The 26930-nt window shown below is 40.9% G+C and overlaps 1 protein-coding gene across 3 annotated transcripts in view; it reads right to left on the bottom strand.

The window, feature by feature from the left end:
• Window positions 1-22836, bottom strand: part of LOC106083298 (odorant receptor 42a-like) — a 46985-nt gene extending 24149 nt beyond the window's left edge. For 2 of the 3 annotated variants that reach the window (XM_059369371.1, XM_059369373.1), the window contains exon 1: window positions 22754-22836. The gene's annotated coding sequence lies outside the window, so the exon portion shown is untranslated. Of the gene's footprint in view, window positions 1-4619; window positions 4708-22753 lie in introns of those variants that run through there. The other variant, XM_059369372.1, reaches the window with a different exon arrangement.
• Window positions 22837-26930: the final 4094 nt, after the last annotated feature.

Raw genomic sequence — 26930 nt, 5'->3', positions numbered from 1 at the left:
GCCACCCCCCTCTGATGTGCTTGTGGCCGAGAGGAAATTCCGAGACATCATCAACGCAGCAGCCGCTCGCTTTATACCAGCCGGTCGAATACCGCAAGTGCGACCCAATTTCCCGGCGCAAGCAGTGGTACTCGCAGACGAGCGTGATGGGATTCGTGCTATGGACCCCGCTAACCCCAGAATCAGCGAGCTGAATCTGGAAATAAACAGGGTAGTCAACGAACATAAGCGGAATTTGTGGCTGGAACACTTGGAGCAATGTAACTTAGGCACCGGTGCAGGCAAATTGTGGGCCACTGTTAAGTCTCTCTCGAACCCCGGTAGACGGGACGACAGGACCTCAGTCACTTTTGGCGAGTTAACCGTGACTGATCCGAAGAGATGCGCCAGGTTGTTCAACCGTCAATTTATCGTGCATCTCGAGAGAGACAGGGCAAGGAGGAGAGCCATTCGCCGTATTCGTGGTCTCCGAGCCGATGAACAGCCATCACAATTTACCGTGGGCGAAGTTACGAATGTCATCCGTGGCGCCAAATCTTCCAAGGCGTTGGGCCCCGACGGAATCTCTACATTGATGCTGAAGAATCTGGATTTACCTGGAGTTGAGTACCTTACCTGTCCTTAACCTGTCTTTGAACACTCTTATAGTTCCCGATGTCTGGAAAATGGGCAGAGTGATCCCGCTACTGAAGCCTGGTAAAGACCCGAGTTTGGGGGAGTCGTACAGACCGATCTCCCTTCTCTCACCAGTGGCTAAGACGCTTGAGGCATTACTCCTCCCGAGCCTCGTAGGAGAATTTCCATTCGCCGAGCATCAACACGGATTTCGGAGACTGCACAGCACAACAACAGCTTTGCATGCCATCACCACACACATTTGCCGTGGCTTCAATCAACCCAGGCCATGTGATAGGACGGTCCTCGTGGCATTGGACCTATCGAAGGCATTCGACACGGTCAGCCATGCCAAATTATTTGAGGACATCGCCAACACGTCCCTCCAGCCAGGCCTTAAACGTTGGGTCGCGAATTATCTGTGTGGCCGCCAGTCATTTGTGGAATTTAGGGATAAGAAGTCAAAACACCGTAGAGTGAAACAGGGAGTTCCCCAAGGCGGGGTGATATCTCCGGCTCTGTTTAACCTCTACCTATCCTCCATCCCACCTCCTCCAGACGGCATAGAGATCGTATCATATGCGGACGACTGTACGATCTTGGCATCAGGCCCCCCACCTATTGATGACATCTGCGATAGGTTGAACGTCTACCTCAACGAGCTTGCCTCATATTTCGCTGCAAGAAATCTGAAGATATCCGCCACCAAATCTTCAGCCACACTGTTCACTACAAATACGCGTGAGGTGAATTCTGAGCTGACTGTGATGGTCGATGGAGAATTGATTCCGACCATCAAGTGTCCCAAAATACTTGGCGTCACATTTGACAGCTCTTACACTTTCTCCCCACATGCCACAGCAATCTGCAATAAAGTCAAAAGTAGAAACAAGGTCCTCAAGTCACTCGCTGGCAGCACTTGGGGTGCAGACAAAGAAACCTTGTTGTCCACGTACAAAGCAATTGGCCGGTCTGTGGTAAGTTATGCAGCGCCAGTGTGGTCACGTCAGCTTTGTGACACGCAGTGGAATAATATTCAGATCTGTCAGAATGCCGCCCTCCGAACTGCGACGGGCTGCCTCCTTAATTCTCATGTGGACCACCTCCACCAGGAGACAAAGATCCTACCAGTGCGAAGACATAACTACATGCTGTCTAAGCAATACCTTTTGGGCTGTTATCGCAGAAATCATCCAAATCATCATCTTGTGGATAGATACCCACCGCCCAGAAGCCTTAAGGTAGATCTACATGATCTAGAGCGTGAGGTCCAGCGCTACAAGAGAGAACCTCAAGATCAAGCGGCATATCAAGCGGGTCTGAACAACATTCATGCAGACACGGTAGCAGACGCGTTAACTGGCTACCGGGTGAATGTAGTCCTTGGAGAACGACCGCCACCCATTGCACACGAAGAAATCGACCTCCCCCGGCAAACCAGAGTGATTCTGGCTCAATTACGTTCCGGCAGATGCAGCCGCCTCAATTCCCACAGAGCTAGGATTGATGCCGACGTGCAAGATGTATGTCCCGACTGTAACCAGGGACCGCACGATACACGTCACCTGTTTAACTGCCCGGCCAGACCCACTCGACTCAGACCCAGATCCCTGTGGACGCACCCCATCTTAGTCGCGGAGTTCCTGGGTCTTGACACTCAACAGAATCAAGCAGACGAAAGATAGTACACAATAAACTGCTACAACAACAACAACAACAAAATAATAGGCACTAAAAAATCACGAGCTGAAATCGTTCGCATGATTAGGGTCAAATTACAGCCAATACCGTATAGCCGGGTTAGTCAAAAAGTAATTCTATGTAAGATATGACGAATACAAATTCCTTATGTCTTCATATTGTCCACATAATTGATAACATTACCACCTATATCACCTATATGGATGTCAGCTACCTCAGATGAACATACATTAAATTCTACTACTCTGGACTTAGTTATGTTGTGGGAAATGAAGTTTTCAGTACACCAATCCTCAACTCTACTCAGACATGCTTGGATGTTAGCTATTACGCCACGGATATTATCCTTTGAAGAGGAAAATATAATTTGTAGATAGTCTGCATATAAGTGACTGCTGATCCCAGGGATTGTATCAAATATATCATTTATATATAGACTGAAGTATAAGGGGCTCAAAACGGACCCCTGTTTTATTCGTTTTTCGAATTTCCCCCAAAAATTCAGACAATCAAATTGTGGTGTACCTCTCAGATATGATAAGTTTTGCCGAAGAAACAGCCGACCATTTGCTACGAAGTGCTTCTTCCGCGAACAATTCTCATCCGATTTGGGAGAAATTTTGTACAACGGCTTCTCTCATGACCTTCAACATACGTGTCTAATATGGTCTGAATCGATCAATAGCTTGATACAGCTCCCATATAAACAGATCACCAGATTTTGCTTCTTGAGCCCCTACAAGGCGCAATTCTTATCCGAATGAACTGAAATATTACACAATGACATCTACAATGTTCAGCATTCATTTATGGGCCGAATCGGACTATAACTTGATATAGCTCCAATAGCACAACAGCTCTTATTCAATATTCTTTGTTTGCCTAAAAAGAGATACCGCGCATAGAACTGGACAAATGCGATCCATGGTGGAGGGTATATAAGATTCGGCCCGGCCGAACTTAGCACGCTCTTACTTGTTATCAAATTAGTTTTTTCCAGTTACTGCACTGGTCGAACGTCAAAAAATTTTGAGTTGCCTAGGCCAGAAATTTATAGAGCAGCCGTCGTATTCTGGCTCTTTGGCTTAGGGAGATAAACTCACTTGCTTCAGCATCCATCCTGTAAGATGGAGAGTCAAAAACGAAACGAAAGAGAAAGATTTTTGTCCCATTAGTCTGTCATCCTTTATGCAAAAGATTCTAAAAATGCTGATAGAAACATAGTAAGAACAAAAATTCCTGGAGATCTCTAGTCTCGGCAACAGTATTCATATAGTAAGGGCGAGGCTACCGAAACAGCCATTCACGACCTACCCTGTATTTTTAGAGATATACTTCAGGAAGCCCTACGTACGACAGAGAAGTGGGCTACCGAAAGAGGTCTATGCATAATTTCGTCGAATAAGGAATATGTTCTTTTAAGCAGGAGATACAAGGAAAGAACGTTGCATTTAAGGAAAGTACAATATACCTGGGTGTTTTGCTGGGTAGGAAGTTGAACTTCACATCTAACAAATTGGAAAGAGCAAGAAAAGCAACGCTTGTCCTATACACTTGCAAGTGAGCCATTGGTGTTTAATCCGCCATGGATCTTGATGTATATTCATCTTCATATATATGTATACTGCAGTTGTCTGACATATATTGCTATATGGTTGTTGTACACTGAGGCGGCAGTCCTTACCGATGAAAATCTCCAGCGGGCCAATCCGGTACGTACAACCGGCTGCCATGGGATTGATAATGCTATATGGTGTTTTGGTCAGATGGACGGAGCTTTAAAAGTCTACCTACTACTCAATATTTAACCGGATCCCAAGGATAGATTGTTTATGCATCACAGCCACACTGAGGACGGCGCCGTCTGATATACTGAATTTAATGCCTCTGGACTTTGTGGCTTGAGAGATTGCTGCGTTAACTGCTGTGAGTAAGGGAGCTTTCTCATGAGTCATGCGGCGACTACGGACTCTGTCTTATACTATACACAATTGATGCTGATGTACCAGACAGTGTGGATTGGACATTACTTGATAAAAAGTACTGTACCACCTTTTCTGATAGAAGCGATTGGAACAACAATATGCCTGGTAATTAGGGCTATGTAGACTTCTATACGGATGGTTCCAGACTAGACGACCCAGTGGGCTTTGGGAAAGAAATAGAAGAGAAGACTATTGCACACCTGCAGTGTATGTGACCCGTACTGGCAGTCAGAAGGAGTTGCACTTCATGTTTCATTTCTTTGTCTGATTTAGCGGATGTGAACATTTGGAAGTTATTTCTTCTCCTATTTCATTTACCTCGAAAACAGGCTGAGCTTAAGATGTCACTTGGGGAACATATTGTTATTGCTTATCTTGTTTCAAAAGATGGATTAAGACTCTAAAATTTACAGCTGCTTTTATTGAAGAATAAATGATTGGTTATTAAAAGTTGATTTTTATTTGAGAGAGAGAGATTTATTCTTTGTTTATGAAAGCAAGTCGATTTTAAGGAAGTTCAGTACAAAATACAGCAACGTGTTTCAGCATTGACATTTGAGTCTTCGAATGAAAAAGGTAAATGTCAGTCAATCGGTCGGCGGCAGTTGATCTTTTAGTTGATTGTGAACTTTGATTGTCGATTGATGTATGCGACGCAGATAACCCCATTATATTACATATTGCTATGAAAATTAATTTGGTACATCACATACATTTGTATATCGTCATAGGACACGATGTTAGGCTTGTTGAAGCATAGGTATTTTCGTGCCGTTAGAAAATTGCCTTAATGCGTTTTTCCAAGACTTTTCTTTGAAAAAGTAAATAAACAAAGCAGAGTTCTTCATTTTACTCCACCAGCGGTATGCTATGATGCCCAGTCAGTCTATCTCCTTGTTATCATTGCAAGCATCAACACGTGTTCATAAGTATGCATACACAGAAAAAAACAATTAAAAGCGTGCTAAGTTCGGCCGGGCCGAATCTTATATACCCTTACACCAAGGATCGCAATTGTCGAGTTTTTTTTCCCGGTATCTTTTTTATGCAATGATATGATAAAAGGAATGGATTCTTATGATATTGGAGCTGTAATATCACGTATTCGGACCATGATTGAACTGAGTGTTGGAGACCATAGTAGAGTCGTTGTGTGAAATTTCAACCAATTCGAATAAAAATTGCGCCCTTGGGGGGCTCCAAAAGTAAAACAGAGAGATCTGTTTATATGGGAGCTGTATCAGGCTGTAGGACGATTCAGACCATGTTTGACACGTATGTTGAAGGTCATGAGAGAAGTCGTTGTACGAAATTTCAGCCAAATCGGATAAGAACTGCGCTCTATAGTGGCTCAAGAAGTAAAGGTTCAAGATCGGTTTATATGGCGGCAGGCATAGTTGTTGGAAGTCATAACACAACACCCAATGCAAATCGGATAGGAATTGGGTCCTGTAGAGACTGAAGAAGTCATGACCCCAGATCAGTTTATATGTCAGCCATATCAGGTTATGAACCGATTTAAACTACACTTAACACAGTTGTTAGAAATCATAACGCAACACCTCATGCAAAATTTGAGCCCAATCGGATAAGAATTGAGCCCTATAATGACTCAAGAAGTCAAGATCCAAGATCGGTTTATATGACAGCTATATAAAAACATAGACCGATGTAGCCTATATTCAATCCCCACTGACCTAATATTCGTGCCAAATATCAAGCGGCTAGCTTTATTCCTTCGAAAGTTAACGTGCTTTCGACAGACAGACAGACGGACGGACATTGCTAGATCGACTTAAAATGACATAACGATCAAGTATATATATACGTTATGGTGTCTCAGAGGGATATTTCGAGGAGCTACAAACGGAGAGGAGAATGACGAAATTACAATAGTATACCCCCCAATCGCGAAATTAATCGATGCAATTAAATTAATTTTTCAACAACATAATTTTTTTTATTCGATATGGTTGCTTGTAAGTTTGGTCATTGATTTCATCTTTTTTATACCCACCACCGAAGGATGGGGATATATTCATTTTGTCATTCCGTTTGCAACACATCGAAATATCCATTTCCAACCCTATAGAGTACATATACTCTTGATCGGCGTAAAAATCTAAGATATAGCCCCCATATAGACCGATCCGCCGATTTAGGGTCTTAGGCCCATAAAAACCACATTTATTATCCGATTTTGCTGGAATTTGGGACAGTGAGTTGCGTTAGGCCCTTAAACACAATATGGCTCAGATCGGCCCAGATTTAGTTGTAGCTGCCATAGAGACCGATCTCTCAATTTAAGGTTTTGGGTCCATAAAAGGCACATTTATTCTCCGATAGCGCAGAAATTTGAGACAGTGAGTTGTGTTAGGCTCTTTGACATCTTTTTTCGATTTGGCGCAGATCGGTTTAGATTTAAATATAGCTGCCATATAGACCGATCGTTCGATTTAAGGATTTGGGCCCTTAAAAAGGCGCATTTAATTTCAAATGTCGCCAACATTTGGTACAGTGAGTTAAGTTAAGTCCCTCGACATATTTATGTCATTTAGCCTAGATCGATCAAAATTTGCATATAGCTGCCATATAGACCGATCTCTTGATTTATGGTTTTGGGCCCATAAAAGGCTCTTTTAATGTCCGATATCGTCGAAATTTGGGACAGTGAGTTATATTAGGCCCTTCGACATTCTTATTCAATTTAGCTAAGATCGGTCTAGATTTAGATATAGCTGCCATATAGACCGATCTCTCGATTTAAGGATTTAGGGCGCATAAAGGGCGTATTTAATTTCCACTGTCGCCGAAATTTGGGACAGTGAGTTAATTTAAGTCCCTCGACATATTTCTGTCATTTGGCCTAGATCGATCAAGATTTGCATATAGCTGCCATATAGACCGATCTCTCGATTCAAGGTTTTGGGCCCAAAAAAAGCGCTTTTATTGTCCGATATCGCCGAAATTTGGGAAAATGAGTTAAATTAGGCCCTTCGATATTGTTATTCAATTTGGGCCTAATCGGTCCAGATTTGGATATAGCTGCCATATATACCGATTTAAAGTCTTGGCCCCATAAAAGCGCATTTATAATCCGATTTGACTGAAATTTGACATAGTGCCTTAGGTTAGGCTCTTTCACATACGTGTCGTATATGGTTCATATCGGTTTATTTTTAGATATTGCTACTAAAAAGACCAATATTTTGTTATACACAATTGAACAATGACTTGTGTTTATTAGTATTTGGTCCAAATCGGAACATATTTCGATATAGTTGCCATGGGGCATAAGTTAGAATTTTTCACCGGATTTTCACGAAAGGTGTTTTACATATATACCCGAGGTGGTGGGTATCCAAAGTACGGCCTGGCCTCCCAAATGTGAGATAATCGGACTGTTTGACCATGAGAATGAATATCACTAGAATGAAATTTTATTAGTGAATACAGGAAAGAAATTGCCAGACACACAAGCTGATCAGACCCAGAACAAACACACCATTATGGACGTTTCGGAGGTTGGCCAGGGCCCCTCATCAGCACTAAACGGCTTTCTTGGGTCCTCCCGTCTACCGGCTGAAAGTTCAATGCTTGCTTTTTTCATATACTTTATTTTAGCAGAGATTGTGCATAGTACAATTAATATCGACCAATTCCCACCAACCTTGCGTCCAGGTAAGTGTGAATTGGTCGATATTAACTTAATGAATTTACAATATGTATACTACGCAGCCTTAAAAAAGCATGAATTTTTAGTTAATACTAGCTGCCCTGGTTTATATGGCGCTATACCCCCTTTTGACATGGTCAAATAACTTTCATTAGAATCCCATATTGTTCCGTTTGGTATACAGGTCAATTTAGGCCATAATTTTGAATTGGGGCTTCTCTCCGGTAAATTACTCTAATTTTAATATAATTTTCGCATTATGCTCTCTAATACCTTTCGTTTGTGTCCCATCCTGTCCCGCTCGCTTTACATGTCCATCATTTTCCTAATATTTTATGACCATTTATCGAAGAAAGCTGGATTTAATGATTTTGGCATAAAATCGCACTTGCTGTCAAAATAAGTAGGACTACTGCCTTAAATTTATTTTTTTTTAATAAAGAAACCATAAAATGCAACGAGACATTAAAACGGATCCCAGGATTCTCATTCCTAAGAATTTTGAGAAATTTTTTCGTTTGATTTTTGGGTTATAAAAAATTGTCGCCTTTCGACAATCCAATCTTCCCCAAACCTGGCAGGAAAATTGGTGTAACTGGTTTCAGTCGTCCATTTTACGCCAATCCAAATTTCATTACGATACAGCCACCGTAGCGCAGCAGTGTACTATGCCATGTAAAACTTCTCTCTAAAGAAGTGTCGCACTGCGGCACGCCGTTCGGACTTAGCTATAAAAAGAAGGCCCCTAATCATTGAGCTTGAACTTGAATCGGACTGCACTCATTGATCTGTGAGAAGTTTGCCCCTGTTCCTTAGTAGAATGTTCATGGGCAAATTTGCAAATTTGCAGTTGCTTGGTGTTTTCAGATTGTTTGCGTTTAATTTTATAGAAATAAAAGTCATTTAAAACTAAAACTAAGGTTAAAAAGAGGGTGCGGATATTAATCCGCCCCATGCCACAATGGGCATACACCTAAGCCAGTAATCTGCTTGTTGTGCGCTCTAATTGTTATTAATTGTTCTCTGGGCCACTCTCCCAAGTTGGTTCATGTCTGGTATTGTGTCCTTACCTAAGTACCGGTCTCTGTTAGCCGCGAATGCCGGATAGATTTATGCCGTCGACCGCTATCGCTATTTTCACGGTGGGACGGACGGACAGACGGACATGGCTAGATCGACTTAGAATATATGTACTTAATGGGATCGCAGATCAATATTTCGAGGTTTTATTTCAGTGTTAGAAACGGGATGACTATATTAGTATACTCCTATGGTGGCAGGTACAATATTGAAAAATATTGAGAAAGTCGAGCCTTTTTTATTGCGAATTGGCTAGAATTTCGTTATGACATCGAAAAGCATCGGTTCTAAGCATGGTCCAAATCTCTACATAATCTTGTATCTTTATCTGCGGAGCAAAGGTTATGAAATTAACTAAAACCCAGGGAAATCACTCAGGCCCCAATCCGTTAAATCGTAAATAGAACAAGATCAGATTTAGGGACCCTTAATTATTAGTGAAAAATACTGTCTTCACACATACTTCTGGTTGGTTTCCAAAAAATTTTAAAGAAAGATTCACTATTGTACTTACGTGTACATAAATTGATTTAAAAAAAAAAATCAATGCAAAAGACTGCAAAAATTTGGTGTCCCGCATCAGTAAGTGCTTGTTAAGGGAAGACAGTATTCGCCTCTTCACCTCAACGGAGGCAAATACTCGTTTGAGTAGCGTTTGCAATGTTGCATGACGACAACATTGAAAAATCAAAGGATTTTAATTACAGCCACTTGCAAAAACAACAAAATGAACATCTGAAGATAACGCTTCGCTGAGTTTACATCACTTTCTGGTAATAAAGTAGCTGCATTCGCATAAGAGTTTGCATATAAAAGGTGGCCATGGGGATGTTGGAAGCGAACATTTAACATTTTTTATTAAAATACTTAAACAATTCTACATTCATTCGTTATTCAGATATACATATGTACCTCTATTTCAACTTTTGACGTGTTTTTACATCAACTTGGCTACCTCTTACAAGATTCCAGTAGATGTTTTGGTTTTCACGACACAATTTATGTTCGCTCATATATTGAGTGAAAGAATTGCACATTTTTTCATAAGGGTATGGGTACATTGTTGTTGCGACGATGGCTGGATATGTTTGCACACGGAAAACGACAAAACTAGCGATGGAATTGCGACTCGCGGCAATGATGCTTTTATTGCTGTTCAAAAAAAAAAGTCTCAACATAAATAAATGATTTGCACGACTAGGCCGTCGTAAACATTTATAATAACAATTACAAACAATATTAAAAATATTTTAATGTCCCATTTTACGTACTCTAAAACATACCACTTTAAATAAAACGAATGCATGGCATTAAGTTTTGAATATGACTTAAGACATCTGTCCGTCTAAAAATGCATTTTTAAGTGTTAAATTGAAATATATGGTCATACAACATAATACAACAGTGCGAAATAAAAAATCGGATATATAAAGGCATTAGATATTTAGGTAACAAGCCAAATGTAGTTTGGAAACCCCTAATGTGACTGGAAACCCGAAATGGTGACTGAGAACTTGAACCGGTTGAACCGATTACCTTGAAATTTTCAAAGATTGTGTAGGTTGGTTTGGAAGAAAACATGGGCTATATAATTTTTTGATATCGGGAGGGGGGCGGACCCTCCCCCTTACCCCAAAGGTACTACCCAAAAATAATAGTGGACCTATCGGGACAATATGGTACTCAAATGAAAGGTATTGAAGAGTAGAGTACGAATTTCATAATAAAAGTTGGGTCCAAGTACTTGGACTCTCCCCCGTTACCCCAAAAACACCATCCAAAATCAAAAGTGGACCGATAAAGACAATATGAGTATCAAATGAAAAGTATGCGGGAGTAGTTAACGAATCTGGCATACAAATTCATGTCGAATTATAGGAGGACTCCCCACCCCCACAAAAACGCCCAAAATGGAACTCGGTTTGTTTGTTCCGCATAGATAAAAAAAAACACAATCCAAAATCAAAAGTATACCGGTCGGGACAATATAGGTATCAAATGAAAGGTATTGGAGAGTAGAATACGAATATGGTATTAAAATTTGAGGCTAAGTAATATTAGACGTTCATTTCAATATTGGGCTCAAATAGGTATTCGGGAATAGATTTCGAATCTGGCATACAAAATCAGATCGAAGTATAAGGGGTCACGCCACCCCTCGAAAACGCCATAAGTCCCATTATGACTATATGATACTTGGCTGAACCGATTTTCTTAAAATTTTCATAGATTGTGTACGTTTGTCTGGAAGGAAACATAGGCTATTTAATTTTTAGATATCGGGTGGAGGCGGATCCTTACCCCAAAAACGCCACCCATATCCGAAAGTTGTCCGATGGACACAATAAGGGTATCAAATGAAAGATATTGGAGACCAGAGAACGAATACGGTATTAAGATTTGGGTTCAAGTACCCATAGATATCGATATTTCCAGTGCAAAGAGCCGTTGGCCGCCCCAGTCTCAAAACATCCTCCAAACGGTTCATATTTACCGGCCATGGCAATATGGGGCACAAATTAAAAGGGTTTGGAAGTGCAGCACGAATTTGATATCCATATTTGAGTCGAAATGTCGGAGGTGCCATCCGTCCTCTAATGAGAGCATTACCCTAAGGAAGAACATTACCACCGGGAATCAACTCAATGATAAGGGACTTTTTTTATAGCCGAGTCCGAACGGCGTCCCGCAGTGTGACACCTCTTTGGGAAAGTTTTTTAAATGACCATGCATGGCATTGTACCAAGCAAATGTCGCCAACATTAGGAGGGGATAAACACCGCTTTGTCCGATGTTCTCGTCAGGATTCGAACGCGTTCAGCGTCATAGGCTTCAATGGCACGAATTCGATATCCGAATTCAGGGCGAAGTATCCTAACCCTGAAAATATATATGAGTGTTAAAATAGGCAAGTTTAAGGCAAGGTAATTTTAAGGCGAGCGGGGTATTTGGGGAGTGGCAGCACACTGATACTTGGTGTTTCGGTGTGCTGCCACTCCCCATATTTGTATTATATTCCCAAATACTTTTCATTCAGTCCAGAATGGTTTTCATCTATTTTGGGGTGTGGGGCTCCCCTGCCCTCTTGAAACGTGGTGGCAAATTTTGATATCAGATTCAAACTGAACCTCTACCATCTTTCATCTAAGTCCCATGTTAATACCATCGGTCTACAAGTCGACTTTGGTGAGTTTTTTATATTATAGATTTTGAGACAACCAAAACACTGGAGAATCAGAAAAAAATTTTTTTTGGGAGTTTATTCAAGTAGTTAGCTATTTGTTTACATTTACGAATTATAAGGAAAATACGAAAAAACTGGTTTTTATATTTATTTTGGAAGAAAGGTTTGGGTTAGATAGGTGGGCACGCGACTAGCAACCTCGGTTTCTAGCAGCTTGACTCGAAGACCTTGGGCCCATTGTGTTCACTCTGGAAGAAATTAGAAGAGAAGAAGATGGAGAAACAAGTAAAAAGGCGTTAAGTTCGGCCGGCCGAACTTTGGATATCCACCACCTCAGGTTTATATGTAAACAACCTTCCGACATAGTCCAGTGAAAAATGCATAATTAATTCATTGTTCAATTTTGAAGGAAAACATTTTGGTGGTTTTGGTAGCTATATTCAAAAATAGACCGATCTGAAACGTATATGTCGAAAAGCCTAACATAAGTCACTGTGTCAAATTTCATTTTTATGGGGTCAATACCGATAGTGATCGGTCTATATGGCAGATATATCCAAATCTGGACCGATCTGTGCCTAATTGCAGAAGATGTCAAGGGGCTTAACACAACTTACTGTCTCAAATTTCGGCGACATTGGACAACAAATGCACCTTTAAAGGGCCAAAAACTTTAAATCGAAGGATCTGTCTATATGACAGCTATATCCAAATCTTAACGTATCCAGGCCAAAGTAAAGAATAACTGTCCCAAATTTCGGCGACATCCAAAAATAAATCCGAATTTTATGGGCCCAAGACCTTAAGTCGAGAGATCGGTCTATATGGCAGCTATATCCAAATCTGGACCGATCTGGACCAAATTGGAAAAGGATTTCGACTGGCCTATCACAACTCACTGTTAAAAATTTCGGCGACATCTGACAATAAATGCGCCTTTACGGGCTCAAGACCTTAAATCGAGAGATCGGTCTATATGGCAGCTATATCCAAATCCGGACCGATCTGGACCAAATTGGAAAAGGATTTCGACTGGCCTATCACAACTCACTGTCAAAAATTTCAGCGACATTTGACAATAAATGCGCCTTTATGGGCTCAAGACCTTAAAACGAGAGATCGGTCTTTATGTCAGCTATATCCAAATCTGGACCGTTATGGGCCAAATTAAAGAAGGATGTCGACTGGCCTGACACAGCTCACTGTCCCAAATTTTGGCAAAATCGGAAAATAAATGTGGCCTTTATGGGCGTAAGACCCTAAATAGGCGGATCGGTCTATATCGAGGCTATATCAAGATATAGTACGATATAGCCCTTCTTCGAACTTAACCCGCTTATGGACAAAACAGAATCTGTGAAAAGTTTCAGCTCAAGAATTTTGAAATGGATATTTCATTGTGTTGCAAACGGAATGACCAAATGTATGTACCCCCATCCATCGGTGGTGGGTATAAAAATAGATAAACAAACACCACAGATCGATCTGAGACATCAATAAAGACAGAAAAACAATATAAAACGCATTTTCACACCTACCACCGAAGGATGGGGGTATATTAATTTTTTCATACCGGAACATATTTCGCTATATCTGCTATGGGGCGTAAGGTATGCATTTTTCACCGAATTTTGAGGAAGGTGGCTTACATGTATACACAAAGTGGTGGGTATCCAAAATTCGGCCCGGCCGAACTTTACCCCTTTTTACTTGTTCAAATAAATAAGTGTATCGGGTGTACCAGGTATTTTGAAAGTAGCCTAAAGTGGAGTTAGTGATCTGTTATAAGAATGTGAAATCATTTTCAAAGATTCGATAAAAGATCATTGGCATCGTACAACACGATTTAGTGTTCCTAAATATTCTGCAAATTACTTGTATCTTGTGGAGACTCCACTAGCATAGAAATTAAAATCATTCGCAGACAAAGGACATGGAAAAACAAGAAAAGATGCCATAGATAAAGAATTTAAAGATAAGTGGCCACAGGATGCTACCCTGCGTAACTCCACATATCTGAAAATAGGGCCTTCAACTTTGACATCTTTTGTAGAAACTTAGAATGGATACCTAGATTCTGCAATTTTGAAAGTGAAATACTGTGAGTGTGACATCTTATCAAAAGCTTAGATGAAGTCAGTACAAATTACATCAACTTTTCTACCTCGCTGGTATTCCAAATTCTTCTATGTGGCATTTTTTGGCTTAAGACTCTAAATCGGCAGATCGGTCTATATTAAAGTTATATCTAAAAATGATCCGATATCGACTATTTTTGGGTAGGATATTACAATTCACAGTTTCAAATTTCAGTGAAATCGGGTAATAAAAAAGCGTTATTGGCTTAAGACTTTAAATTGGCAGACCGTTCTGTATGACTCTTAATCTAGAGATGATCTGTTGTTGGCCATATGCGGATCAGATATCGAGGGGCCTAGCACAACTTTATGTTCCAAATTACAGCGAAATCTGTCTATGTGGCAGCTATATCTCAATATAGTCCGATCGGCTCCATAATAAGCGGGAATGTTGGGGGCTTCGTACAACTAACCTTTTAAATTTTCAGCAAATCGGATAGTTAATTCGACTTTCATGGTCAATTTCCCGCCAGCAGTTGGGGGATAGCCCCCGCTGAAAATTTTCTGATGTTCTTGTCAGGATGCGAACTCAGGCGGTTTGCGTAATAGGCTAAATAACTTATATTTGAGCCCCTGTTATGGGGTTAAGACCTTAAATCGCTTTACATCATAGCTATTTCCAAATATGATCCGATTTGGCACATTCGAGAACATAATCTGCTTACGGCAAAACATATGAATCCTTGCCAAATTTCAGCTCAATGTCTTAATTTTGAAAGGCTGTAGCGTGACTACAACAGACGGAGGGACGTTACATGGTCTTGGAGTTTCACAACGATCAAGTATATATATATATATACTTGATCAAAAATTGCAAATGCAAATTTTGCCAATAAAAACTAAGGAACAGGGGCAAACTTCTCACATATCAATGAGTGCAGTCCGATTCAAGATCTCAATGATAAGGGGCCTACTTTTTATAGCCGAGTCTGATCGGCGTGCCGCAGTGCCACACCTATTTGGAGAGAAGTTTTACATGCAAAGTATCTCACAATTGTTGCCAACATTAGGAGCAATTTTTTTTCTAATGGTCTCGCCAGGATTCGAACCCAGGCGTTCAGCGTCATAGGCGGACTTGCTAACCACTGCGCTACGTTGGCCTATACTTGATCGGAAATCGATATTTCGATGTGTTGCGCACAAAATGCCTAAATTAATATAGCTCATATCCTATGGTGGTGGATATAATAATGAAGAAATAAAACCAAAACTAGCTCAATGAAGAACTTTGCAACAAAATGGAAGGTGATTCACGGAGTGGTTTGGGGTAATCTATAGATGACACTGTACGACTGTTATCGTTCTGTACTTGCATAGACGACACTAAAATTATATAGGGATTTAGGTGGCAACTTTGCAAAATTTTGCTATCTAATTTGATGGGACCAGAGAGCGAGAATGCGTTTAAATGTAAATTTTTTTCTCTATCGAACTGAAATTTGGGAAACGAATTAAAAATGTAGTTAATTCAAGTATTGCTGTTCAGTTTCCTAAGTGGCACACACATGTGTCCTTAATTGGCATTTGTACTATGAGCTGCATTTTTTCTCAGTATTGTTCAAAAGATGTACGTGCTATTTTTAATACTTCTGAAGGTAGTACGAATGCAAAACTACGAAGCGCCTGCGCAAAAGTCAATTAGAAACTGGCTGTGAAGTCCTTTTACATGGTCAACGTGCTGTGCATGTACTATTTAACGCTCGTGCTATGTCGGCAGTTTTGTTCGCTTCCCTCTACATTTGGTTGTTCCAAACTAGAGGAATTTCTTGGCAAGCAGTGGTCAACATATGTGGGCGAAAAAAATCACAAAAGAACAAAACGGGTCTTGGGAAAGACTGGGATTTCTGCGTGAGGTCTAATTGTCTTAACCACTCACCGGGGAGTGTGTGTGTGTGCGCGCCATTGCCGTGAAGAGTCCTTGATGAGTGTGTTGCTCTAAGGACATCTCTTGAAATAGTTGGTAATATGGTAAAAACCTATTTAGGTCTTTAGTGTCAGCAATGAAAACACCATGTTATGTATGGCACACTAGGACTCAAAAATACATTGGCATCGGGATTAAATTTAATAGTTGAAGCCTATTGGAATATTTTTATAGGTTCGCTAAGGCTTTATACCATTTTCGAAAATATGATGAAAACATACATATATCCTTCTTACTCGCTCCCAATGTGCGGCACTCAATCGCCTTAATAAAAAGGGTGTTAAAACTCTCAAGGGGCTTTTGTGGAAATGTCGAAAGAAAAAACAGCAATTAATAATCTATTTTTAGTTTGCCTTTGGAAAGGGCGGACAGACGGAAGGGCAGTTTAAAACTAAATTTAAGAACTCGACTTTCAGTGTTGAGCTCCTTCAGTGCCACTTGAATGAATGAAGCGTAACACACCCTCGCTCACACACACACACACACATGCGCACTTATACACATAGTCATGAAGGTACCCCAAAAAGAAAAATTATTGGGATATTCGAAATATGATACCAAAATGAAGTGCATAAATACGAGGATGCCTAGAAATCCATCATGAGGCGTGTCAAAAAACAACGAAATTACTTCGAATACATTGACAGGCCAGCAACTACAAAAATGGTTATTCATTAACGAACGATGTCACTTCTCCCACCCAAAGACCCTTGCTTTTTTTCTATGTATTGGTATTTATGAAGCAAGTTCTTCGGCGGGGGCTAAATCCGTGACCACATTCGATTTATTCGGGCCTCGTGTAAATAACAAAAACTAAGTCGTAAACCATGGAAGAAGACAACACAGAAATTGGAGCCGCATTTTTAAAGGTACCGTGGAATTCCAAAAACTAAATTTCTATGCGAGGGTGGGTGTAAAGTCAGCCTTTATATGTATGTAACATACTATGTACTTATGAATAATATCTTGGACTGCTTTGTTTCTCATAAGATTCTTAGATTGAATAAGGTGCGGCCTTAGCCATCCATCACTGCTTAAATTATGTGACGTCATATATGTACGTTTTTGATGTTCTCATATATGGAAATCATTTTTGCGCATTGTATGTTTGTTTGTAGGTTTTTTTGTCTGTTCCGAAAAGACTCAGAAACGATTGAAACGATTTAACTGAACTTTTCACAGACGATAGAGTTTAACCTCCGGTAGCCAGGAGAAGGTTTGCGATTAAGATATAGCAAACTCAAGAAGCTGCATCTATGGAACGATGGGGTCGTTAACATTGTCGATGAAGAGAAGATAGTGTAGGCACACATTCCATTCCATGTATGTCAGTTAGACCTGACGTGATCACCCCAGCGATGCTTCAGAAATCTCTCGGAGTTATTCTGCCATGGCTGGAATGGAGGAATTCAGGGCGAGCCTGACATTGTTCCGCATACCGAGAGGAGGATACTTTGGTCCATTTCCCCAAGGCGGGAAAAATAAACCACAGCACAACGAAGGATTACAGGCCCATCAGTCTGTCATCGTTTTAAGTCCAAACACTGGAACGACTGATAAAGCTGAAGGTGGGACGGACGCCGTAGAACCTCCGTGGGAAGCAACATGCATACTTCAAGGGTATGTCGGTGAAGACTGCCCTAACGAAGTGGTTCGAAAAGTACGGTGGACGGATTGTATTCTATGTGCCATGATTATCAACGCGAACTTGGTAGATATTGTGGTCTAAAGGCGGCTACCACGGCGAACGTCTCAGGTAGGGGTGTTCACGCCGATTCTCTGGAACCTAGTGACAAACGAAATCCTGTTGGATCTCATCAAGAATGATAGCATATGCGAAAGACGTCGTAATAATGATATGAGACAATTTTTTGGCGACGGTCAGCAAGGTCATGCAAAGGGGCCGCTAGGAAGACTGTTGAGATGGGTTAAGAAAAATGGGTCAAGGATGAACCCATATTGCAAATTTTGCCCATGAACATTCCACTAACGAACAGGGGCAAACTTCTCACATATCAATGAGTGCAGTCCGATTCAAGTTTAAGCTCAATGCTAAGGGGCCTCCTTTTTAAATGAATGAATGGCGTGCCGCAGTGCTATACTGCTTTGGAGAGAAATTTAACATGGCAAAGTACCACACAAATTTTGCAAGCATTAGAAGGGGAAAACCACCGCTGAAAATTTTTTCTGATGGTTTCGCCAGGATTTGAATCCAGGGCTGAATTGGGGGTTAATTCAAGAATGCTCAACATCGATGTTATAGTGAGACTTCCGGGACAGTATACGGTATGTCAGCAGAGGTCTATGCAATAACGAAAGAAATTCCGAGAAGCGATTTTTTGAAATTCAGGATATAGATCCTGACAATATGGCAACCCTCAAGGCATTGGGTTCAAGGACAGTAAGCTCGAAGTTCGTGGCGGTGTAATTGAAATCCTTGAATAGACTCCGGGCTCACGACAAAGCACTGACTTGGGTCACCGGGAAAGAAGACGGACGAATATATCAGGAATCGACCCTCCGCTGCGAGCGTAAATAAATGTAGCACTTGTTATAAAGGGTTATTTTTTTAGAGCTATAGTATGGTTTTTCAAAGAAAATAAAAAAAGCATGAAATCTTTATTCGAATCGATAGTTCGGTCCATATAAATTAATGATTGAAGATTATTTCATGCAAAATTGTTAGTCCAATTTTGGAAACTCTTTCCAACATTTCGGCCGGTATCTCAAGAATAAAAGCTTCAATGTTGTCTTCGAATTGGAGACCACCGTAGCGTAGAAGTTAGCATGTCCGCCTATGACGCTGAACGCCTTGGTTCGCATCCTGGCCAGACTATCAGAAAAGAAAATGTTTCAGCGGTGGTTTTCCCCTCCTAATGGTGGCAACATTTGTGAGGTACTATGCCATGTAAAACTTCTCTCCAAAGAGGTGTCGTACTGCGGCGCTCCGTACGGACTCGGCAATAAAAAGGAGGCTCTTTATCATTAAGCTTAAAACTTGAATCGGACTGCACTCATTGATATGTGAGAAGTTTGTCCCTGTTCCTTAGTGGAATGTTCATGGGCAAAATTTGCATTTGCAATGTTGTCTTCCAATGCGTCAATTGAAGCGAGCTTGTCTGTATGAACATGAGCTTTAAAATAACATCACAAAAAATAGTCTAAAGGCGTTAAATCGCACGATCTAGGCTGTCAATTGACCGGTCCCGAACGTGAAATAAAATGTTCACCGAACTCGCCTCTCAATAAGACCATTGTTACTAGTGCTGTGTGGTATGTGGCACCGTCTAGTTGAAAACACTTGTCATGCAAGTCAAAATTTGCATTTTGCACAAAAAACAGTTGGATATCATCTCACGATAGCGCCCACAGTTATGTTTCACAGTTTCACAGTTATGTTACTATTCGCATCATCTTTGAAGAAGTATGGTCCAATGATGCCACCAGCCCATAAAAAGCAGCCAACTAAGACTTTTTTGGATGCATTTTTAGATTTTGCAATGCTTCTGGCTGACCTGCTTATATAAGTACCCATTGAGCCAAAAATTTTTCGATAAAAGGTGGATCTTCGGCTAACTTTCCAAGAGCCCATTCATCAAAAATTGTACGTTGCGAAAGGTCGTTCGGCTTCAATTCTTGAACCAGCTGCATTTTATAAGGCTGCACACCTTAATCCTTCCGCAAAATGTTCCACGTTATTAAGTTACAGAAGCCCAATTGCTGCGAACGCTGACGAATCGATAATTGATGGTAATCATTAACACTGGCCGTTACAGCGGCGATATTTTCTTCAGTTCGCATTCTACGCAAGCCTGTTGGTGGTTTTCAGTGGGTCGATTAAACTGACCATAAAATGGAAGAAGCGCGCGATGAACTTTCTTAATAGAGAACTCGTTTTGATAATAGAATTCAATAATTTGCAAGCGTTGTTTGGTTGTAAGACTATTCATGGTTAAGTTATAGACCAAACTGAAGATATTTTACAGTGAAACAGGACATGAGAGGTCCGTGAGCTGTTGCTAAAAATATAATATCTTAGAAATCACCCTTTGCTACTGAATATTATAGAGGAGTGGCCAGTGTGGAGGCTGTGGCGAGATGGATGCTAACCTGCCAGGACACTCTGGCCCACCGTCGACAGGAAGAGGACGAAGGAACTGCTGGCCTTTGAGTAAAGATCACTGAGTACTCCGATATTACGGGAGTTATAAAACAGCACTGTTCGATAGGCTGTGCTTTTGTTAATCCGCAAAATGATTACAACGGAAGCTGTTGTGATAAGAAGGAGGGGGAGATGATCAAAAACTTGCTCTCCTCATGTCCGTCTGTATGGACACAGACTTTTTATCTTATGAAAGTGGTTTTCTCCGAAGATGGGTTAGTTTCGTCGGGAAACGCCATGAAATCGGACATACACAGTCATGTATTCGTAGACGAGCAAGACCACTGGAAGCCTTTCGTCGAGTAGACACTTAGATGAGAATTGACTGATGCTTCACGAATGTATATATGTGAGAGTGTGACGTAAAGGCATTTGCCCCCGACCCTCTTCTTGTTATACCCTACACTATTGAATGGGGATATACTAATTTCGTCATTCTGTTTGTAACTACTCGAAATATTCGTCTGAGACCCCATAAAGTATATATATTCTTGATCGTCGTGACATTTTATGTCGATCTAGACTGTCTGTCCGTCCGTCCGTCCGTCTGTCTGTCCAAAGCACTTTCGAAGAAATAAAGCTAGCCGCTTGAAATTTTGCACAAATACTTCTTATTAGTGTAGGTCGGTTGGGATTGTAAATGGGCCATATCGGTCCATGTTTTCATATAGCTGCCATATAAACCGATCTTGGGTCTTGACTTCTTGAGCCTATAGAGGGCACAATTCTTATCCGATTGGAATGAAATTTTGCACGACGTATTTTGCAAACAACTGTGCCAAGTATGGTTCATAACCTGAAATAACTGTCATATAAACCAATCTTGGGTCTTGACTTCTTGAGTCTCTAGAAGGCGCAATTCCTATCCGATTTGGTTGAAATTTTGTATGACGTATTTTATCTTGAATCTTGATTTCTTGAGCCACTAGAGGGAGCAATTCTTATCCGATTTTGAATGACACTCTGCACGATGTATTTAGTTATGATATCCAACAACTGTGTCATGTCCGGTTAAAATCGGACCATAACCTGATATAGCTGTCATATAAACCGATCTGGGGACTTGACTTCTTGAGCTTCTAGAGATTCGCAATTCCTATCAAATTTGGTTGAAATTATGCATGACATATGTTATTATAACTTTCAACAACTGTGCCAATTAAGGTTCAAATTGGTTCATAACCTGATATAGCTGCCATATAAACCGATCTGGGATCTTGACTTCTTGAGCCTCTAGAGTTCGCAATTATTGTCCGATTTGCCTGAAATTTCGTACGACGGATCCTCTCGTGACCATCAACATATGTTTTTATTATGGTCTGAATCGGTCTCTAGCCTGATACAGCTCCCATAAAAATCGATCTCTCTATTTTAATTCTTGAGTCCCCAAAGGGCGCAATTCTTATTCGAATTGGCTGACATTTTACACAGGTCTCCAACATATAATTTGATTCTGGTCCGAACCGGACCATATCTTGATATCGCTCTAATAGCAGAGCAAATTTTTTCTTTTATCCTTTTTTGCCTAAGAGGAGATGCCGGGAAAAGAACTCGACATATGCGATCCATGGTGGAGGGTATATAAGATTCGGCCCGGCCGAACTTAGCACGCTTTTACTTGTCTTTTATCTTATATTTTCACACATTTCTAACTTTTCATTTCCTTTTTCTCATCCACGCTTCTTTTTCTCTCCAGGATTTTCCAATGGGCCAGACTGGCCTATGAACGAACACAAATTTTCATGGTGACCCATTCAACCTATATGTAAACCTTGGCCCCCTGCAGAAAAAAAGTGTGGGTGCTATGGTCCGACCATAATTTTTAAAATCGCCACACCTGAGAGATGTATGCACCGATTTAACGGAAATTTGGTTTCCAATCATATGGTACTTCAAATACACGAATTTATGAGAAACTATCCACAATCTGGGTGATGGCACACTTTCATAAATCATCCAAACGGATGTAAGTCGATTAATTTGGCCCCAGATATCCAGGCGACTGAATCGGTCTATGTTTTGGTATAGCTCTTATATAAGCCGGTCTTCTGATTTGACTTCCTAAAATCCATTAGACTCGAGTCGGAGTCTAGGATAGTTTTTCCATTTGAAACTCGAACATAGCACCAGCCTTAAGGATTATATCCAGGAATTTGCCTTATGAGAATTTCAACTTACAGAAACTGGGTGAACTTGAAAAACAGGAGCACAATATGAATGCGGCAGTTTCACAGAATATATACCAACTTTGTATGTATATGCATTCTAAAGTCATACTATATATGTACCGTGGTTGAATAATGTTCCGTTCCAGCTTACATGTAAAATATTGAACCACTTTACTCAACGTTCTTTTAAAATTTCCAAATTCTCTTAAATTTTAGGCACAGATACTTTCTTGCCATTGAAAACAAATTGCATCTACTCCAAATTTGTTGGTTTTTATACCAATTTAAACCGACACACATGTGGCTGGTTTCTCATAGACTCTTGAATTATTGAGGTACTGCGAAAATAAAATGAATTCTCGTGACTTATTTAATAAAAACATTTTAACATTTGCATTGGAAATGTAATAATACTTGACCATAGCCAATGAAATGTTAAACAACATTTTCTTCGACCACAAAAAAGATTGGGTCCTTTTATTATACCCTCCACCATAAGATGGGGGTTATACTAATTTCGTCATTCTGTTTGTAACTACTCGAAATATTCGTCTGAGACCCCATAAAGTATATATATTCTTGATCGCCGTGAAATTTTATGTCGATCTAGCCATGTCCGTCCGTCTGTCCGTCCGTCCGTCTGTCCGTCCGTCCGTCCGTCTGTCTGTCGAAAGCACGCTAACTTCCGAAGAAGTAAAGCTAGCCGCTTGAAATTTTGCACAAATACTTCTTATTAGTGTAGGTCGGTTGGTATTGTAAATGGGCCATATCGGTCCATGTTTTGATATAGCTGCCATTTAACCGATCTTGGGTCTTGACTTCTTGAGCCTCTAGAGTGCGCAATTCTTATCCGATTGGGATGAAATTTTGCAGGACGTGTTTTGTAATTATATCCAACAACTGTGCTAATTATGGTTCAAATCGGTCCATAACCTGATATAGCTGCCATATAAACCGATCTGGAGTCTTGACTTCTTGAGCCTCTAGAGTGCGCAATTCTTATCCGATTGGAATGGAGTTTTGCACGACGTGGTTTGTTACGATATCAAACAATTGTGCCAAGTATGGTTCAAATCGGTTCATAACCTTATATAGCTGTCATATAAACCGATCTTGGGTCTTGACTTCTTGAGCCTCTAGAGGGTGCAATTCTTATCCAATTTGAATGAATTTTGGCACGTAGTATTTAGTTATGATATCAAACAACTGTGCCAAATATGGTTAAAATCAGTTCATTACCTGATATAGCTGTCATATAAACAGATCTGGGGACTTGACTTCTTGAGCTTCTAGAGGGCGCAATTCCTATCCGATTTGGCTGAAATTTCGCAAGACGTTTTTTATTGTTACTTTCAACAACTATGTCAAATAAAGTACAAGTCGGTTCATAACCTGATATAGCTGCCATATAAACCGATCTGGGATCTTGACTTCTTGAGCCTCTAGAGGTCGCAATTATTATCCGATTTGCCTGAAATTGTACGACGGATCCTCTCTTGACCATCAACATACGTGCTTATTATGGTCTGAATCGGTTTATGGCCCGATACAGCTCCCATACAAATCGATCTCTCTATTTTACTTCTTGAGCCCACAAAGGGCGCAATTCTTATTCGAATCGGCTGACATTTTACACAGGTCTCCAACATAATATAATTTAATTGTGGTCCAAACCGGACCATATCTTGATATCGCTCTAATAGCAGAGCAAATCTTTTCTTATATCCTTTTTTTTTGCCTAAGAAGAGATGCCGGGAAAAGAACTCGACAAATGCAATCCATGGTGGAGGGTGTATAAGATTCGGCCCGGCCGAACTTAGCACGCTCTTACTTGTTCTTTTATTTGCACGCTTTATTAGATTGGAAAATTAATTTTGCTAATGTTGAATGCTTAAACACAATGTCAAGGAACATGTGTTTATAAAGCACCTGATGCGTACGATAGCATATAAATACTTTCAACCACCCATTTGATCACCGTAGCGTAGCAGTTAGCATCTCCGCCTATAGCGCTGAACGCCTGTGTTCGAATCCTGGCGAGACCATTAGCGGTGGTTATCCCTCCTAATGCTAGCAACATTTGTGAGGTACTATGCCATGTAAAAATTCTCTCCAAAGAGGTGTCGCACTGCGGCGCGCCGTTCGGACTCGGCTATAAAAAGGAGGGCCCTTATCATTGAGCTTAAACTTGAATCGGACTGCCTCATTGGTATGTGAGAAGTTTGCCCCTGTTCGTTAGTGGAATGTTAATGGGAAAAATTTGTAAAAAATTTGTTTTGTATCTATTTCAAACCGATTTGTTCTAAAAAGGAACACATTTTGGAGTATATTCACCGCATCGGATGGTTTATCGCCTGCTATGCTGCGGAGGGCAGGACCGTATACCACACAGTGACTTGTGGTGATTTTAATGGGCCTGTGTTCTACTCGTGCTGAATTAATGACGGGAGTTTAGAGTGGTTTTAATTTCCAAAGGGGGAATACCGAGCCATTCTCTGGCCAACGACTATAGGACGATTAGTCTTTTTCCTTTGTTGGACGCGTTCTACTAGGATTTTCTTGAACCATCGCTGATTAGAATTTATCAGTATACACCAAGGATTTACAGAGCACTTCATCAGGCAACTTGGGGACAGACGAATTTACTTTGAAGGCCTTCATGGATATAAAAGAGGTTTATATTAACGTGAATTGGCGTGAAGTTCCCCTCTTTTGGGGAATTGCATTGATGTTTTGCTGAAGGGCTTAAGGGCTGATTAGGAGGTTTGAGATCAGAGGGACACACAAGGGAGGGTTTTATCCCCTCTCTTGTGGCTCTTGATTATTAATGGGACTCTCAGATCCTTTGAGAAGGAAAAAGTGAAGGTGGATGCCTATGTGGATGTCGTTGTCAAAATGGTTGACTATGGCTTTCTCTCAGCCATCACGGACCTCCTTCAGGAAGTTGTCTCGATGGACGAGGGCAAATGGGTTTTACATAAACCACAAAAAGCTAGTTAGCTAGCGCTGTTCACCAGAAAAAAGAGTTATGGGGAATTTAAAGAGTCGGTTCTGGATGTAGTGGTGCTGGGATTCCAAATATTTTGGCGTTATATTTGACGCGACGTTGAATTGGGGAAGGAACGTTAAGGAGAGGTTCAAACGGGGCTGCATGCGCCCCCGCAACTCGTTAGGAAGGAGTTGGGAAAACACGTAGTCCAATGCTGTGATAAGATCGATTCTCATGAATGAATGCCTGGTGCGGCTCACCTGGGTGTATTGTGTGTTGATATAGGTGGGAACGAGGAAAGCATCGAGGAAGGCATTGAATACCGTACTTGATATGGGACGTCTGTGTTTGTACGTTTAATATGTAGTAGTGAGGACTGCCCTCAGACTAAGGGAGTCAGGAATATGGTGCTCATAGGATTTAGCGTATTGATCTGTTCTGCGGAAGGTCGTTGGCGTCAAGCGACTACGTGTCATAGGCGATGCAACGGATTATGTGCCGCCCAGATTATTCTTCAATGACAACCTGGTGGTTGCCCTATCAGGAGGGAGCTTTTGAGTCAAGGCGTCTCTCCCTTTTCGTGCCCCACTGTCTATACTGATGGGTCTAATCTTTATGGAAACACCAGAACAGGAATGTTTGTTGAGTTACTAGGAGTTAGGGAGTCTTTCAGACTTCTGGACAGGTGTACTGCCTTTTAGGCTGAAATTTTTGGATACTAGGGACCTTGGATGTGATCTTGTGGCGGAAGTTGAGCACTTTCTGACTATCATAAAATATGTGGACAGTCAAGTAGCGCTGGAGACTCTGGATGCGGAATGTGTGAGGTTCTAGAATGTCTAGCTACAGCTTAAAGTACCTACTGGGTAGCATCCTTTCCCATTAGCAAACATCTTGAGCCTAATCCAACCGAATGACGCACTCACACGTGTCTTGCTGGTCCCATTACGGAACCATCCCCTTATCTTTTGCTTGAGGTGGAGGAAGTTTCCACTTCTGGCAATCCGTCAGATTCTTTTCGAACAAGTCTTCGGTAACAATTGCTGTGTTGTCCCCTGGGTGCCTAACCTTACCCTATATATACACCTTTAGCTTTATCGTATTGAATCCATAGGACACAACTTCTTTGGAATTGTAAAGGTCGTCGAAGCAGCTTTAGTTTAGTAGGAATATCGCATGTATGTATTAGGTATCTGAGATGGCCACCGCTGAAAAAAAATGTTTTTAATGTTCTCGCCAGGATTCGAACCCAGGCGTTAAGCGTAATGGACGGACGTGCTAACCTCTGCGCTACGGTGGCCACCAATT

Source organism: Stomoxys calcitrans, chromosome 5, assembly GCF_963082655.1.
Source record: "Stomoxys calcitrans chromosome 5, idStoCalc2.1, whole genome shotgun sequence".
NCBI lineage: Eukaryota > Metazoa > Arthropoda > Insecta > Diptera > Muscidae > Stomoxys > Stomoxys calcitrans.
Note: the sequence above shows the minus strand (reverse complement) of the source record. Positions and strands in the feature narration are given on the sequence as shown.